This window comes from Arvicola amphibius, chromosome 8 (assembly GCF_903992535.2).
Source record: "Arvicola amphibius chromosome 8, mArvAmp1.2, whole genome shotgun sequence".
Lineage (NCBI taxonomy): Eukaryota > Metazoa > Chordata > Mammalia > Rodentia > Cricetidae > Arvicola > Arvicola amphibius.
The window spans coordinates 76,620,836-76,638,686 of NC_052054.1; the positions used below are offsets into that span (position 1 = coordinate 76,620,836).

General features: G+C 41.5%; 1 pseudogene; it reads left to right on the forward strand.

Annotated features, from left to right (window-relative positions):
- The first annotated feature begins 14,423 nt into the window (after positions 1-14,423).
- Positions 14,424-15,748, forward strand: LOC119820771 (annotated as a pseudogene).
- Positions 15,749-17,851: the final 2,103 nt, after the last annotated feature.

A 17,851-nucleotide genomic window follows, 5' to 3' on the forward strand; every position in this document is an offset into this window, starting at 1 on the left:
ATGTATAAGTATCTTGATGAGAGGTATAAATGTATATTTAAATATGATAAATATATCCTAAAATTGTATCAGTGTACAAAAAATATTTTAAGCAGAGGTAGAAGCATACATATATGCAATATAACAAGATAACTTTGCCTAGGTATACAAATATTGTAGAAAATAGGAACATATTCAATATAATTTAATTTGTATCAATATACAAGAATCTATGCCAATGTAAATTGCCCATTAATAATAGTTCACAAATATTCACTCTATTACTCACTATTATTAGTGAGAGTAAGCTCACACTAATCTATCTATTATCCCACCAATTTCCCTCTTTTTTTCAAAGAGATTTCTGAGCCTACATAAGCTCCACCCAACCCCCAAGCCTATACCAATTATAATCAACCCTAATTGATATCCCTAACCCTGAGGAAAAACTTTGCTGAAAGAGGGTATTTCGTCTTCTAGAATTACTTCCAGCTGTCATGAGGATAATGTTCTTTCTATGGGATCCTGTGAAAGTAAAATGATGGTTAAGTTTCAAGATCATTGTCTGGTATAATTGCAAAAAGTCTCCGAGTAGTCAGCAGGGTTTTTCTGAGGATCCTATTTGGAGTTCTGGTAAAAAAGCTGGTACCTAAAACAGGTCTTAAAGCAGCGCTATCAGCATCATGACGTCATATCAACCAGGTGGAGTCATTAATGTGGGGCCCCATCTCCTTCCTGGAAACCTCAAAGATTACTTCAGGAAAATTCATTTTCATTGTGGAAAACTTAAATATTACTTATACAGACATATCTATCTTTCAATGAAAGATATGATGGAGACAAAAATAGGTATGAAGAAAAGTAAAGTTTTTTCTAAATTCTTCTTTCTGTCCCATACTAGATGGCTCCCGACATGGGACAGAAACTCTGAATTATTCTTTTAACAACGTGCTTGGATTTAGAGAAGGACAGAGCCACTGTCCATCTCCAAAGCCAGCTTTGATTTTTTAGTGAGTCATATCTATTATTATAGTAGGTAGCGTGTGTGTGTGTGTGTGTGTGTGTGTGTGTGTGTGTGTGTGTGTGTGTATTTTTAGTGATTCTTACCCTCAGGTGACCTGTTCTCATAAGTCATAATTCTCTTTGTTCAGTGATCCTTTCTGAATAGTTATCTTTTTTTCTTTAGGAATCTAGATGTCCAGAGTCTCTTGACTTTTTGAAGAGTATTTTCCTGCAAAGACAAGAACAGAACCCTGCCCCAACCCTTATGAGGTTTCCTTACCATCTGTATGATTGTCACCTCTGTAGATGAGACATCATTTCTCTTTCTCAAAAGGTTTCTCCTTTTCAAACTGACTCTTTATTAATTTTGATGGTATCCATACATTTTATTCTCCTGTGGAAACAAGAAAGAATCCCCTTCCCCAATGTAGCACATCTCCAGGTTTCCATTGTGAGGTCAACACATTCTTGAAGTACACCAGCTGATTTAATTCAGAAGATTTTTTTTATTATCCAATGTCTCTTTGCTGCTCTTGTTCCTTTGTCATTAGTGTTAAGAAAATTCAAGGTTAATAAGGCATTATGTAATCTATTTCTGGGGGTATTTTCCATACCTTTCTGTTTATTTAACATATCCTTTATAGTTCAATTTGATCTTTCTATAACTACCTGACCTGTAAGATTGTTTGGTATAGCTCTAATATGCTTTATATTATAATAAAGAAAAAACTGTTTCATTTTCTTAGAGGCTGTACCACTATCTGTCTTTATTTGTGCAGGTATACCATGATGACTATAACTTCTAATAAATGTATCAGTCTTTTCTGAGCTCAAAGCAGTTGCCTATTGAAAACCTGAATAAGTGTCATGGTATGGTGTACATATTTTAATTTTCCAAAATCTGCAAAGGGGAATACATCCATCTGCCAGATTTCATTCCTTTGAGTACACTTTGGGTTAGTCCCTGCAGGTAATGGTATTTGGTTATAAAGAGAGCAAGTAGGATATCTCTTTATAATTTCCTTAGCTTGTTGCCATATAATAGGAATCTCTTTCTTTAAATCTCTTCTACTAACATAATGTTTCTTATGAAATTCTGAGGCCTTCAACACACTTCCTATCAATAATCAATCAATTTCTGCATTACCTTGTGCTAGAGGACCTGGCAGACCCATATGGGATTGGATGTGTGTTATATATATGGGACAAAGCTTATTCCTGATTATATCTTGAACCTGTATGAATAAGGAAGTTAACTCTTTACAATCTGATATAAATTCAGTGATTTCAACATGCAAGACAACTTTTTCTGCATATTGTGAATTAGTAACTATATGGAGAGGTTCTTTAAAATCCCTAAGTACCATGATAATAGTATTTAATTCTGCCTTTTGGACAGAATTATAAGGGTTTTGTACCACCTTACTTAAATCTTCTGACTTGTAACCTGCCTTTCCTGATTTATTTGCATCAGTATAGAATATATGGGCTCCAGTTATTGGTGTGTCATGTACAATGTGGGGAAGGATCCAAATAGTTCTCTTTATAAGGTTAATTCTATCACTTTTGAGATAATTGCTATTTATCTCTTCTAAAAAAATTAGCACAAGCTCTTTGCTAAGGTTCATTGTCTTCCCATAATTTTTTTAATTTCATCAGTAGAAAAAGGCACAATAATCTCTGCTGGGTCTATTCCTGCTAGTTGACAAAGTCTCAATTTTTCTTTTATGATTAACTTAAAGATCTTTTACACATATGTTTTTATTTTTTACTTCGTTTCTGTGGTGAAAAGATCCATTCTAAGATAGTGTTTTTCCTTTGCATTAAAATTCTTGTAGGGGAAATTCTGGAAAGAAATATGACTAGAATTCAATTAAGATTTGGATTCACCTTAATCTACATGGTAAATAGAAAAAGACAAGATCTCCTGAGTAAATTGGGAGCATGGGGACTTTAAGGGAGGGTTGAAGGGGAAGGGAGAGGCAGGGAGGGGAGCAGAAAAAAATGTAGAGCTCAACAAAAATCAATTTTTTAAAAAAAAAAGTGCTCTATTGAACCACTCCTGGGTCAGGGAAGAAATAGAAAAATTAAAGACTTCCTAGAATCCAATGAAAATGAAGGCACAACATACCCAACTCTATGGGACACTATAAAAGCCATGCTAAGACAGAAGTTCATTGATTCTTTGTATTGTTTTATTTGTTTCTATTTTGTTTATTTCATCCCTCAGTTTGATTATTTTCTGTCTTCTACTCCTCCTGGGTGAGTCTGATTCTTTTGTTCTAGAGCTTTCTGGTGTGCTTTTAGGTCATTAGTGTGCCTACATAAAGAAAGTGGCGAAAGCTCACAAAAAGAATCAATGAAATAAAGAGCTAGTTCTTTGAGAAAATCAACAAGATAGACAATCCCTTATCCAAACTAATCAAAAGGCAGAGAGAAAACATCCAAATTAACAACATCAGAAATGAAAAGGGGAACATAGCAATAGACACTGAGAAATACAGAGAATTATTAGGTCATACTACAAAAACCTGTACTCTACAAAGTTGGAAAATATAAAATAAATGGACCATTTTCTGGATAGGTACCACATACTAAAATTACATCAAGACCAGGTGAATGATTGAAATAGACCTAAACACTGAAAGGAAATAGAAGCTGTCATCAAAAGCCTCCCAACCAAAAATAAAATAAAACCACCCAGGGCAGAGTGATTTCAGAAGCTTGGTCGATCACCTTCCTGGACCTGGGGGGAGTTGGGAGGACCTTGGTCTTAGCATAGAGTGGGGAACCCTGATGGCTCCTTGGCCTTGAGAGGGAGGGAGGGGAGGTATGGGTGGAGGGGAGGGGAGGGAAGGGGGAGAAGGAGGGGAGAGAAAGGGGAGAAGGAGGGGAGGGAGGGGGGAGGAGGAGGGAAGGAGATGGAAATTTTTAAATATAAAAAAAAATAAACCATGAGAAAAAAAAAATGGAAAAAAAAAAAAAAAAAAAAAAAGAATTCTACCAGAACTTCAAAAAAGAACTAATACCAATGCTTCTCAAAGTGTTCCACAGAATAGGAACAGAAGGAACATTGCCAAGCTCTTTTCATGAGGCTACAGTTACCCTGATACCAAAACCACACAAAGACTCAACCAAGAAAGAGAATTACAGACCAAACTCACTTATGAACATAGATGCAAAAATACTCAATAAAATACTGGTGAACAGAATTCAAGAACACATCAAAATATAATCAACCATGATCAAGTCAGCTTCATCCAAGAGATGCAGGAATGGTTCAACATATGAAAGTTTATCAATGTAATCCACCATATAAATAAATTGAAAGAAAAAACTATATGATCATCTCATTAGATGCTGTAAAAGCATTTGACAAAATCCAACTCCCCTTCATGATAAAGGTTTTGGAGATATCATGGATAGAAGGAACATATCTAAACACAGTAAAAGCAATATACAGCAAGCCAACAGTCAACATCAAACTAAATGGAAAGAAACTCAAAGCAATTCCACTAAAATCAGGAACAAGACAAGGCTGTCCACTCCTCTCCATGTCTATTCAACATAGTTTTTGAAGTTCTTGCTAGAGCAATAAAACAATAAGAGGAGATGAAGGGGATTCAAATTGGAAAGGAAGAAGTCAAACTTTCATTATTTGCAGATGATATGATGGTATACATAAGTGACCCAAAAAACTCTACTAGGAAACTTCTACAGCTGATAAATACCTTCAGTAATGTGGCAAGATACAAGATCAACTCAAAAAATCAGTAGCCCTCCTATAAACATGTGACAAAAAAAGCTGAGAGGGAAATCAGAGAAACATCACACTTCACAATAACCACAAATAAAAAAAATATCTTGTGATAACACTAACCAAAGAAGTGAAAGACCTGTTCGACAAAAACTTTAAGTCTTTGAAGAAAGAAGTTGAAGAAGAAACCAGAAAATGGAAAGATCTCTCATGCTCTTGAGTAGGTAGGATCAACATAGTAAAAATGGCACACCTACCAAAAGCAATCTATAGATTCAATGCAATCCCCATCAAAATCCCAACACAATTCTTCACAGACCTTGAGAGAATAATTAACTTCATATGGAAAAAAACAAAAAACCCAGATTAGCCGAAACAATCCTGTACAATAAAGTAACTTCCAGAGGCATCACCATCCCTAACATTAAGCTCTATTATAAAGCTACAGTAATGAAAATAGCTTGGTATTGGCATAAAAACAGAGAGGTTGACTAATGTAATCAAATCAAAGACCCGTATATTAATCCACAAACCTATGAACATGTGATTTTTGACAGAGAAGCAAAAAATATACAACTGACAAAAGTAAGCATCTTCAACAAATGATGCTGGCATAACCGGATGTCAAGATATAAAAGAATGAAAGTAGATCCATACCTAGGCCCATGCACAAACTCAAGTCCAAATGGATTAAAGACCTCAATATTAATCTGACCACACTGAACCTGATAGAAGAGAAAGTGGGAAGGAGCCTTCAATGCATGGCCACAGGAGACCACTTCCTAAATATAACCTCAGTAGCACAGACACTGAGAGTAACAAAATAAATGGGACCTCCTGAAACTGAGAAGCTTCTGGAAAGCAAAGGACCCAGTCAATAAGACAAAAAGGCAGCCTACTGAATGGGAAAAGATCTTCACCAGCCCCACATCAGACAGAGGGCTGATCTTGAAAATATATCAAGAACTCAAGAAATTAGATATCAAAATTCCAAATAGCCCAATTTTTAAAATGGGGTACAGAACTAAACAGAGAATCTGAAATGACTGAAAGACACTTAAGGAAATGTTCAACATCTTTAGCCATCAGGAAGATGCAAATCAAAACTCTGAGAAACACACAAAAAATTAAAAATAAAATAAAATAATCACATAAAAAGTGATAAAAGAGGACACAGAGCTGAATGGGTAGGAGAGCTGTGGTGGATCTAGGAGGAGTTTAGGAAAAAAGAATAAATAAGATAAACATGCATGAAATTATAAAAGAACCAGCACAAAGATGAAGACCTCAAAGAATGTGAGAAAAATAAAGATTGACCACAAGCAGTATACAATGACATCAACAGAGAAGCCATGAGAGCTACAGGAAGAGACAGAGACGTGGGCAGAGACTGATGTTGGGAGACAGTAACTGAAACACACACAGGGCTGGAGTCAGACAGGAGAGAGACAGATGAGCTGGCTGCAGACACCAAGAGATGCTGCAGACTGGAAATCTGAGACCTCCTCTTCTCTCCTGGTTCTGGTCTTGCCCCACCTTCCCCTTCACTCATGTCTCCTCCCTGTCTCAGACTCTGAATTTATCTTCTCTGCATCCAGCACTCTGCATTTCTGATTCCCCTGGCTCTGCTGGTGCTCACGGGTGGTGCCCCTATGGCCGTCCATCCTGTGCCTCAAGCTTGGTGCCCAGAGCTGAGTGGAGCGTATGTTCAGGACCCAGCAGGTGGTCTTGCCATGCCCCAAGTTCAGCATCTGAACAGCAGGGAACTGTCCAGGGCCCCATGGCTGAACTGTCAGGGTCCCAGTGGCTGAGCTCAGAGAGGTCAAAGATGCAGTCAACTAGGGGCAGCCCCAGGGATGAGTCCTCTACCTCCTTCATTTTTCCAGAACTGGAGCTGATGTCACTGAAAGATGGTGCTCAGAAGAGAAACTTGCCAATCACTCCTTCACAGCTGTCCTATATGAGCGTGCAAACACTTACTTCCCATGAAGTCTATCTGAGCACGACAGAACTTTACAGTGATGGTATCTTCAACCCAGTGGACCTTTGGCTTCTTTAGGACTGGAATTCAGTTCTGTATATATGTTCTCTCTCTCTTTCTCTCTCTCTCTCTCTCTCTCTCTCTCTCTCTCTCTCTCTCTCTCTCTCTCTCTCTCTCTCTCTCTCTGGTTTAGTAAATGATTCTGCGTTGAATAAACAAACAGTGAAAGATCCCTGGACTGGGAAATTGCGGCATAGCTCTGAACCTCAGCAGAAGGGGCCTGCCCTGACTATCTTTGGGTAGACTCACAGTCCCTTCCAAAGGGTCCTTGGCTAAAGGAACAGAACAGCATTGGGATGTGGGCTGAGCTGTCATTACTAACCCTTACTTAGTGTGTCCTCTTGATTCAGAGTCAGAGAAAAGAAAGGACTTGAGAAAGGGCTTTTCAATCATGGTGTTCTGGTCTACCCACTCTGAGCTGCACTTCCCTTTTTCATGCCTTTTTCTCTGGCTAATGTGTTTGTCCTCTAACAAGCAGCTTGCACTATCATGCAAAGAACATGCTGCCAGAAGAAGTGACTCAGCTTAGTTCCATCCTGCAGCAATTTCCTCCTGCCAGATCCACGCTCTTAAACTCCACTAGCCACAGAAATAAATCAGCTGCGGTCTACTGAGCACATCTGTTGTTGGTAACCTTCATGCCTTCATTAGGATGTGCTCCACTGAAATAGCCTGGGAGAAGATGTCAAAGGTCCCAGAAAGCTCAAACAATAGCATCACCTTTTCAGGGTCACATCACAACATCTGGATAAGATTAAGATCTAACCCTAGCCCACCCATCCATCCATCCATCCATCCATCCATCCAATAACATCCAGTCAGCCACATGGGACACTGGGTCCAGCAAAGAGAAGGGTCTCCTGAGTCCACAACTATCTCATCCTAGATGTCCCAGGACACTGCCAAGCAAAACAGTGTCTTGTGTAAAGTCAAACTGGGCTGCCCACCCTTTCATGTGGAAACAGCAAGGCCAAGAGCATCTCCCTCTCTCTTCCAACTCTCTGTCCCCTTCTAATGCTATGTCCTCCCATGGAGGATCATGGGAGCCCTCTGGAGACCTTTGTTGCTGTCACCTGCATTGAGAAACAAATTCTCCCAGCTGCTTTCTCCTTCTTATTCAATACAGCAGAGGAGAGAGCAGGAACCCAAGACCACTAGCATTCCAGGCACTGGCCAGAAGGCAGCATTTGCCAAACCAATGCCTGCCAGGTTCTACTCACCCAACCACTTTGCACCCCATACCCACAAACAGCATTCTGTGTCTGCCTCTGCCCTTTGCCCCTTCCTACAGGTCTCAGAATCCAGAAGTCTAGAATGCTTTCAACATGTATCACCACAGGGCTTCTAGACTGACATGCCTCTGAGTCAGCATGCAACTCTCATGACCTGACCATCAGTGCCTCCCAAGCCCACATGGGTCCCTCCAGGATCAGCGAGAGCAATCCCAACTTGGCATGGCTGACTGCAATTCCACCTGATGCTCATGCTGGAAGATCCAGGAGCAAATTTGATCCCATAATAGCTACCTTCTCACCTTTCTAAATGCAACCTTCCAGGCTCATGCTCAATCCTGCTCACACCAAAAGTGACTATTTCATGTTCTTTTGGAATGACATAAGTAATAACTTCTTCTCATCGCAGTGTAAACTCACGCTTCCTAACACACACACATGAAGTCAATTCCCCATCTTCTTCCTATTCTCTCTCTTGATCTTAAGGCTTCAAAACCCAAGGTGTTTATGGGCGGGGAAGGAACAGTTATAATGTAATGTTACTGCATTTGACAATAAGATTTGAAATCAGTATATATTTATAATGGCCACTGTGTAGCTGGGTTTGACCTGGACCCATAAGTTTACTTCTTGCTGGCTTTCAAAATACTATGATTCTTTACAAACTGCTGAGATAAAAAGTCATCAGTAGTGTGACCTAGCTCTGAACTGTGAAGCTACAATAATGGCTGACCTAGCAAGATAAACCCATTGGTGCAATAATGACATGAATGTAATGGGGGTAACCAACTGCCTTCTAATTGAACATGACACATTATGCAAGAGGAAAGTATATCTGATGCTATAAACCTGGCCCAGAATCTTTGGTTGGGAAGACAATTGGTCCTTTTACTATTTTGCTAAAGGTGCATTGTGTAAAATCATTTTCCAAAATCTGATCCTAATACCCAGAGATAAATGCATCTCTTATCCCTCATCAGAGAATTGTCTTTATGTCTATATTAACTGTCTAAATGGCAGTTAATACAGAACCTCACAGAATACAGAGAATGAGTGTTCAGCCGTAACTAGGATATCTGTATCATGCCCACATTCCTTTCCCAAGGCTAAAAGAACATCCCAGAAGAAGCAGCCGAAATATTTAAGAGTGGGAATTTGGAGAGTATATCTGCAAAACATTGAGTTCTGGTCATAACAAGAACATGGCACTCAGGATATCATACATGCACAAGACCTATACAAGATCAAGGTAGCCAGCACTGCAACATTTGCAAGTGAGTAGCTCATAAAACCCACCCCTAACTGAAGAGTCTGGGGCAGATGCTAGCTGCTAAGGGAGGCTCTGTTGTATTCAACAGTGTGGTTCATGGTAAGACATTCATGCTGCAGGAGATGATCCTATACCTGTGCACATACAGACAACACTAACCATACTCTGTGATGTTTTTTCAAGGTGAAGAGTGCTGGAGAAATGAGTTGGCAGTTGAGACCTCACTGGTCTCGCAGATGAGCTGAGTTTGATTCTGAGAACCATGTCAGGCAGCTCACATGGCCTGTCACTCCAGCTCTAGTAGATTGAGTGCCCTTCTTTGACCTTCTGGGTCTCCTGCACCTGCATATATATAAATGTATGCAAGTTAAAATAAAATAAATTCTTCAAAAATAAAAAGAAGACATGAAGTCAAGAGAAGAATGCAGTATGGGATGAACTGGAATTGAAGTGTGGGGTGGATATGATCTAAATGTATTGTGTTCATATATGGAATTATCAAGAATAAATAAATGATAGATGATAGATAGACAGACAGACAGACAGACAGACAGACAGACAGACAGACAGACAGACAGATGGATAGACCAACAGATAGGCAGGCATATGGATTAAAAGAAAAAAAATAGCCACAATGTATATCTGGGCGCCATGACACATACCTGTGATCCCAGTACTGAGCATGTTAAAGCTGGGGGATTGTTGAGTTCCAGATCAGCCTGAACTGCATGGCAGAACTCAGAACTCTCTCTCTCTCTCTCTCTCAAATAAAAACAAAAGCAATCAAGTGTTGACTGAATGCCATTCTGTTGACAGAGGTTTTTGTCCCACCGGGTCCTGCAGTCATTCAGTCCGAAAGAAAGACACAGAGGTCTACATTAATTATAAACTGGTTGGCCTAGTAACTCAGGCTTCTTATTAACTCTTAGAACTTATATTAGTCCATAATTTTTGTCTGTGTTAACCACGGGGCTTGGTACCTTTTTTGGTGAGGCAGTCACATCTTGCTTCCTCTGTGGCTGGGTCATGACTAGAATTCCTCTTCCCAGAATTTTTCTGTTCTCATTGCCCCACCTCTACATCCTGCCTGGTCACCCTACCTATACTTCCTGCTTGGCTACTGGCCAATCAGTATTTTATTAAAAAATAATACAAGTGACAGGATAAATGACCATTGTCCCACAGCAATCAAGCTACTATTCAGTCATTCCACAAATAGTACAAAGGAAATGGCCCGAGGTCTTCCAGTTAACAGCTTTGTACTCTGGGACAGTGGCCTCTCTATTTTACCTCAACTTTCTGTTTACATTTTCTACTTGATATCAGTAGAAAATGATCTATCACTATGACAGTGTACATCTGTGTTTTGATAGGTTGCTCGGTTTGTGTTCTGTGTTTGTTTATGTCACAGTGCTCAGGATAGAGGTGAGGGTCCTAGCATGCTGGGGACACACTGTAACCCTGAGCCATACTCCCAGCCCCTCTCTGGAAGACACTAGGCAGGGAATCCACCACTGAGCCACACCCCCAGAATCCCAGGCGGATTCTAGGCAAAAGCTCCAGCTTTGAGCCACATCCCAATGCCTGAACGTGCATTACAGAGATAGCTTAGATGAGTCCTCAGTTGGTTGAGTGTGGAGTCTAGTGCTCAATTTGACATAGTGTGGATAACAGTTCCTCTAAGTGCTATTGTAGTGATGGGAGCGGCGGGCTAGCTTTACCCGAAATAATTACATGGAAACTGTATTCATTTAAACACTGCCTGGCCCATTAGTTTCAGCCTCTTATTGGCTAATGCTCACATCTTGCTTTAACCCATATTTAGTAATCTGTGTAGCACCACGAGGTGGTCGCTTACCAGGAGAGATCTTAACCTGCATCCATCTTGGAGAGGAGAGGCATGGCGACTGCCTTGAGACGTCTGCCTGATTCTGCTTTCTTTCTCCCACAATTTTGTTCTGGCTACTCTGCCTACCTAATTTTCTGTCCTATTAAAGGGCCAAGAGAGTTTCTTTATTAACCAATGAAAGTAACACATAGACAGATGACCCTCCTCCATCATGCTATAACTTCCAGATGATAATTGCCTGCTCTGTGCTTCTCTTTTCTGCTCTGAAAGACTGGCTGTTTTGAGAATAATGCAAGGTGAAGTGGTGATACATGATGAGTGCCTAAAATTGGAAGCTTATCACCTTCACCTTCACCTTCGCCAGAATCTGAACAGTACACACGCTGAGCTCCAAAGACCGCCTTCTGATGGACAGCAGGGTCAAATGACAGCTGCTGCTCCTGGGGCGTACCCTGCCATCTCCCCCGGGGGTCTGTAACACTGTAGACTGTAATGCTTAGTTGCAACATTCCACAGTAAGCCATTTGCCTTATAGTTTAAATGAGCGAGGCTTCCAGGAGTTGTGTGCTGTGCCCATAAACGTGACTCTTAAGGAAGACAAAGGGCAGAGGAGCGGGGCTGGGGTCACTGTCGATGTTCTCCAGCTCTGCTGGGAAGACACTTCCTCCAGGACCCACTTCTCACCAAATTCCTCTCACAACACCCCGCAGTGTAGGAACCTGTCAGAAGACACTACAACTTGGATAGGTCAAGTCACTTCCTACTCTGTGAGCAGTAACACCAGGTTCCAAAGCCAAGTCCAAGTCTCTCCCTTCCCACACATGATAGCATGTATCTGTATTCCCAGAACTCAGAAAGTAGGGACAGGAGGACCATGAGTGTGAAGTCAGACTGGGTTACATGGCTAAGTCCCAAACCAATGTGCACTGCAGAATGAGAGTCTCTGTCTGTCTTTCTGTCTGTCTGTCTGTCTCTCTCTCTCTCTCTCTCTCTCTCTCTCTCTCTCTCTCTCTCTCTCTCTCTCTGTGTGTGTGTGTGTGTGTGTGTGTGTGTGTGTGTTCTCCACACCATGCTAGGTGCGGAGTTAAAGGAAAACAGTTAATTATATCATAATTATATCAACTGCTTACATTTCATTTCCTACAATTCTGCTTCTGGGAATGATGCAGCAACAGAGACTGGATTTTTTAACAATATTTTCATCAATATTTGAGAAGTACATAAACACATTTTGAGCACAGCTATACCCCTCCCCACTCTTCCCATTACCACCTTTTTTCTCCCTCCCATCCTTTCCCACTCAACATTCTGTTTTCTTAGTCTTTTTTACTGAATTGAGTCCAGTTTGTGTTAGCCAGCTAACCCTGGGAGTGGGGCCTGCCCTGGCATGTGAGCAACCTCCAGAGGTCACATCATTAAAGGAAACTGACTCTGGCTCTCCCAGCAGCTATCAAATGCCACTGGCTCCTCAGTGACTGATGGGAGTTCCATTCCCACCCTCTTATCTTTGTGCTTGTTTGTGTAACTTAAGCTTGGTCAGGGCTTGTGTGTGTTGTCACAATCATGGTGAGTCCATACGTGCAACTGCCTTGTTGAGTGTAGACAACATTACTGCCTGGTGCTACCCACCTCTGTATTTACCATCTTTCTGTCCCCTCTTCCGTGGCGACCCCTGGGCCCTTCAGTGAGGGATGTGATACGTACGTCCCATTTAGGGCAGAGCCCTGAGCACAGAAAATAGATTTTTATCCTCATGTGAAACAACTAGAGAAGTATAGGAAATATTAGAAACTCAAGGGGATGCAACAGAGAGTCCTAGCTAAGGACACAGCTGAGGATTTGGGAAGGCCAGGGTCCGTAAAGAGAGGTGTCCCGACTTCAGAGCTCGGATCCCTGCAGAAGTCTTAGCCTCATGCCCAGTCTGCTCAGCACATGTGTATCAGGAACTCCTGGGGAACTTGAGCTGGAAACACAATCATGTCTTTCCCATCCATGTCCTAGTGCCATGGGATGCTGGTAAAATTATGTCTGAGTAACAAGATGTGACGGTCGGTTTTAACTGTCAACTTGACGTGGCCTGGAATGACACGGGAAGCAAGTCTCAGTGAGGGACTGTCTAGCTCATGCTGACTGAGAACATGTCTGCATGGCTGTGTTAATCAGTGTGGAAAGACCCAGCTGGAAGCAGAAGTACCGTCTAGAGTGGGCCCTGAACCTTCTAAGAGAAGACAGAGTTAGCTGAGTACAAATCATGCCTTCATCTCCTTCTGCTCTTGACTGTGGACGTCATGTGACCATAGCCTCCTGCAACCTAGGATCCTGAACTTAAAAATAAACAAATAAATCCTTTCTCCACTAAGTGCCTTTTGTCAAGGTGCCTTATCACGGCAACAGAAACGAACTAGGGCACAAGATAACCTGATCTAGGCCTAGAATCTTACAGCACTGCCTCCTACTGCTCCTCCTTTTTCTCTCCCTCCTCCTCCTCCTCATCATCATTTTCTTCCTTACCCTCCTCATCTTCTTCCTCTCTTCCTCTTCTCACAACTAGGCCAGGATGGCCCCAAACTTGAAATTCTCAGGCTTCTATTTCCTAACTACTGAGACTGAAAGTGTGTACCACCATGCCTAGTTGACAAAACATGCCTGCAACACTCAAAGAGAAATGTGTCTTGGCCAGTTGTGGTGGTGCACACCTTTAATCCCAGCACTTGGGAAGCAGAGACAGGCAGATCTCTGTGAGTTTGAAGCCAACCTGGTCTACAAAGAGAGTTCCAGGACAGCCAGGACTACACAGAGACAACCTGTCTCCAAAAAAAAAAAATGTATTTTGACACAATTTGACTGTATTCCGTAATAGAACTTAAGATAATCTACAGAAATATAAATATATCCATAAACTGCTAAAGTTTGGTGTTGGATACAGATTTTTTTAAAAATTACCTTAGAACCGATTGCAGGGCGGGTCTCTGCAGCCACCATAACTAGAAGAGTAATGGTCCACGGGAAGCAAGAAGCTAGTTCAGTTCAAGACAACTCAGTAGTCAATGTTGGTTCAAACTCCTGGAGTTTGTCTCCAGGTGGTTCATTTTCGGCATTTAGGCACAGCATAATTTGGTGAAAAAAATTTCACCTGATGCTAACTTAGTCCCATGCGCACAATAAAACTTAAGATGCGGCTACACTGAAACTCTTTGTCATATGACATCTTCCATAAATTCCATAAATTCGAGATCAGTAGATTGACAGAGAAACGAGCTCACAAGAGGGCCTTGGGGCCTCGGCGGCGGGCAAGAGCTTTGGGCTTACCTCACGGCTTTCCCGTGCCAAAGCGCCTCCTCCGCCGGCTTCCTCTTTAGACCGCTTTTCGCTCGGGCGAGAACGACCGATTCCGTCATGGCGACCCGCAGTCCCAGCGTCGTGATTAGTGATGACGAACCAGGCTATGACCTAGATTTATTTTGTATACCTAATCATTATGCCAAGGATTTGGAAAGGGTCTTTATTCCTCATGGACTGATTATGGACAGGACTGAAAGACTGGCTCGAGATGTCATGAAAGAGATGGGAGGTCATCACATTGTGGCCCTCTGAGTGCTGAAGGGGGGCTATAAATTCTTTGCTGACCTGCTGGATTACATTAAAGCACTGAATAGAAATAGTGATAGATCCATTCCTATGACTGTAGACTTTATCAGACTGAAGAGCTATTTTAATGATCAGTCAACAGGGGACATAAAAGTTATTGGTGGAGATGATTCTCAACTTTAACTGGAAAGAATGTCTTGATTGTTGAAGATATAATTAACACTGGTAAAACAATGCAGACTTTGCTTTCCTTGGTCAAGCAGTACAACCCCAAAATGGTTAAGGTCGCAAGCTTGTTGGTGAAAAGGACCTCTCGAAGTGTTGGGTATAGGCCAGATTTTGTTGGATTTGAAATTCCAGACAAGTTTGTTGTTGGATATGCCCTTGACTATAATGAGTACTTCAGGGATTTGAATCATGTTTGTGTCATTAGTGAAACTGGAAAAGCCAAATACAGAGCCTAAGACAAGAGTTCAAGTCGAAATCTGCAAAACATAAGGAGTCCCATTGATGTTGCCAGTCAAATTAGCAAGCATTCTAGTTCTGCGGCTATCTGCTTAGGAAAACTTTTTGCATGAACCTTATAAGAATTTTATGTTTTTTTTTTATTTTTAGAAATGTCAGTTGCTGCATTCTTGAAGTTTTTATTTGCACTATGAACCTATAGGCCAACTATTGGTTCTCTTTGGTAGATTGTCACTTACCTTGTGAACAAAATAAATCTCTTAAACTACCACTATTAAATAAGACTGAGATTGTATGTGTAAGAAGCATTTAAAGAGAAGATATATTAGTTCTTTTAATTGGTATTTTAGTTTTTATATATTCAGGAAAGAAAGATGTGATTGAATATTGTTAACTATACCACCATGTGTTTAGAACAGTCTGAAGTCATGTCAGTAACCATCTAAGAAGTTATGCTCAGTGGAATAAACATATGTTTCAGCAGTGTTGACTGTATTTTCCCACTTGGATTAGTTTAGTGAATCATCAACAGTTTCTTTTAAATGCAAATAAATAAATTCTAAAAAAAAAAAAAAAGAGGGCCTTGGGAAGCATCCAGTGTGGCCTCAACCACATCAATAGCACAAAGGTCACCAGGTTATTAACCACATCTGCTCCCTGCTTTCTGGGCAGAAAACAGGTTATACATCCCTTTAAAGGGACAACCCTGTGTGTTCAACACTCTTGGTTCCCCCGTGCAACCCTGTGTGTTCAACACTCTTGGTTCCCCTGTGCTTATCTGTGAACACAGAACCTCCATGACACCTATATAGATCTTACAATGCAAGTTTGTATGGTTTAGATCTAGAATGTTCCTCCCAAAGGCCTATGTGTTAAGACTTTGGTCCCCAAGACTAATGGGAAAGAGGAAGATCAGTGGGAGGGGACAAGAGAGAGAGATGGGGGCAGAATGATCCTAACAGTATATATTTATGAAAATGTCATCATGAGAGGGCTGAAGTGGTGATGATTAGGTGGTTAAGAGCACTGGCTTCTCTTTCAGAGGACTCAGGTTTGAATCGAGCACCCTCTTGGTGGCTCATATCTCTAAGTCCAGTCTTAGGAGAATCCAAAGCCCTCTTCTGGCTTCCCATGAACACCAAGCACACATACAGCACACAGACATACATGCAAGCAAAACACTCATACATATAAAATAAAAATAATTTTTAAATTTGTTTAATAAAACATATTATAGCCATTTTATGGATAGTTAATATACGTTAATTATGAGGTAAGGAAAAAGGCAGCAACAGTCAAAGGTAGAGAAGTGACTGGTTCACTGAACTATGACTTCATCTGCGGATCAATTCACTGATGAGTTCACAATCTGGTGGGCTGTTGGGAGGGATGGAGACTTGGGAAATGGCGCCTTTTAGAAGGGAGTGGGTCCCTGAGGGTCCACCTGGAGGGCTGTATCTTGCTCCTGGCTCTCTCTCATCACCTCCACCCCATTCCTCCCTTCTCCGTTCCAGCTGTTGTGATACAAGCCTCCCTGTTGAGCCACACACTCCTCACCCTGGCTCAATTAACAAATAAAATCCCAGCACAGATATGGCTTGCAGCTCTGCCTAGCTGTGCTCTATGGTTCTCCCCACCCCCGCCCTCTGCTCCCCCACCCCGCATACCCACCACTGTCTCCTTGCCCTATTCCCCTTTCTGCAGACAGGCAATGAAGGCCAAGCAGGAAGAAATTCAAACTCCACAGCACCACAGCCTGTTTCATAACAAACCACGGATCTCAGATTTCAAACACAACTTAGATGTTGACTGTCTTCTAGCAACTTGGGGTGGGGTGAGGGGGTGTTGAGAAACATTAAACCCATGTCTTATTTTTCTTAATAGGATCAAAAGTCCACACATACTTCAGTCAGACCACCAGAAACTTCCCTTGAGAAGCCTGAAATTTCTTTACTTTTTTTTACAAGTATATGTGTGTGGTGTGGTGTAGTGATGTATGTGTGTGGGTAAATGCATGGGTATGGGTGTGGGTAGATGTGCACATGTGTGTGCATGCACTTGGAAGCCAAGGGCTGATATACAGTCTCTTCCTCAATCACTCTCCAAATTTTAAAGTTTTTTTTTCAATTTTTTATTCATACGTAAGTGTATGCACGTGTGTGTATGCTTGTGTGTGTTCCACATGTGTGCAGACACCCGATAAGGGCACCAGATTCCCTAGAGCTCTAGTTACAGGACCTTGGGAGCTGCCCAGCATGGATGCTGGGAACTGGACTCGGGTCCAGAAGTGCTCTTAACTGCTCAGCCATCTCTCCAGCCCTGGTCACTCTCCACTTTATTTAACTAAGGCAAGGTCTCTCACTGAACCCAAAATGCACCAGTTTGGTTAGTCTGGCTATCCAGCTTGCTCTGGGGATTCCATCTGCTCTGCCTTCTAAGCAGCTGGAGTGCTAGTGAGCTGCACGGCGTACCCACCTTTACCTGGATACTTGCGGATCCAAGTTCACGCTTCACATCTGTGCATGTTTGCACAGAGAGCTCTTTACCTGGAATCATCTCCCGACCCTGTGTTAGAGATCGTTGATTCATAAGCATTTTCTTATCAGAAATCTAATGAATTAGTGATAACCAAAGCCTGAGTTGTTAAGATCAGTAGCTAGGCCACCAA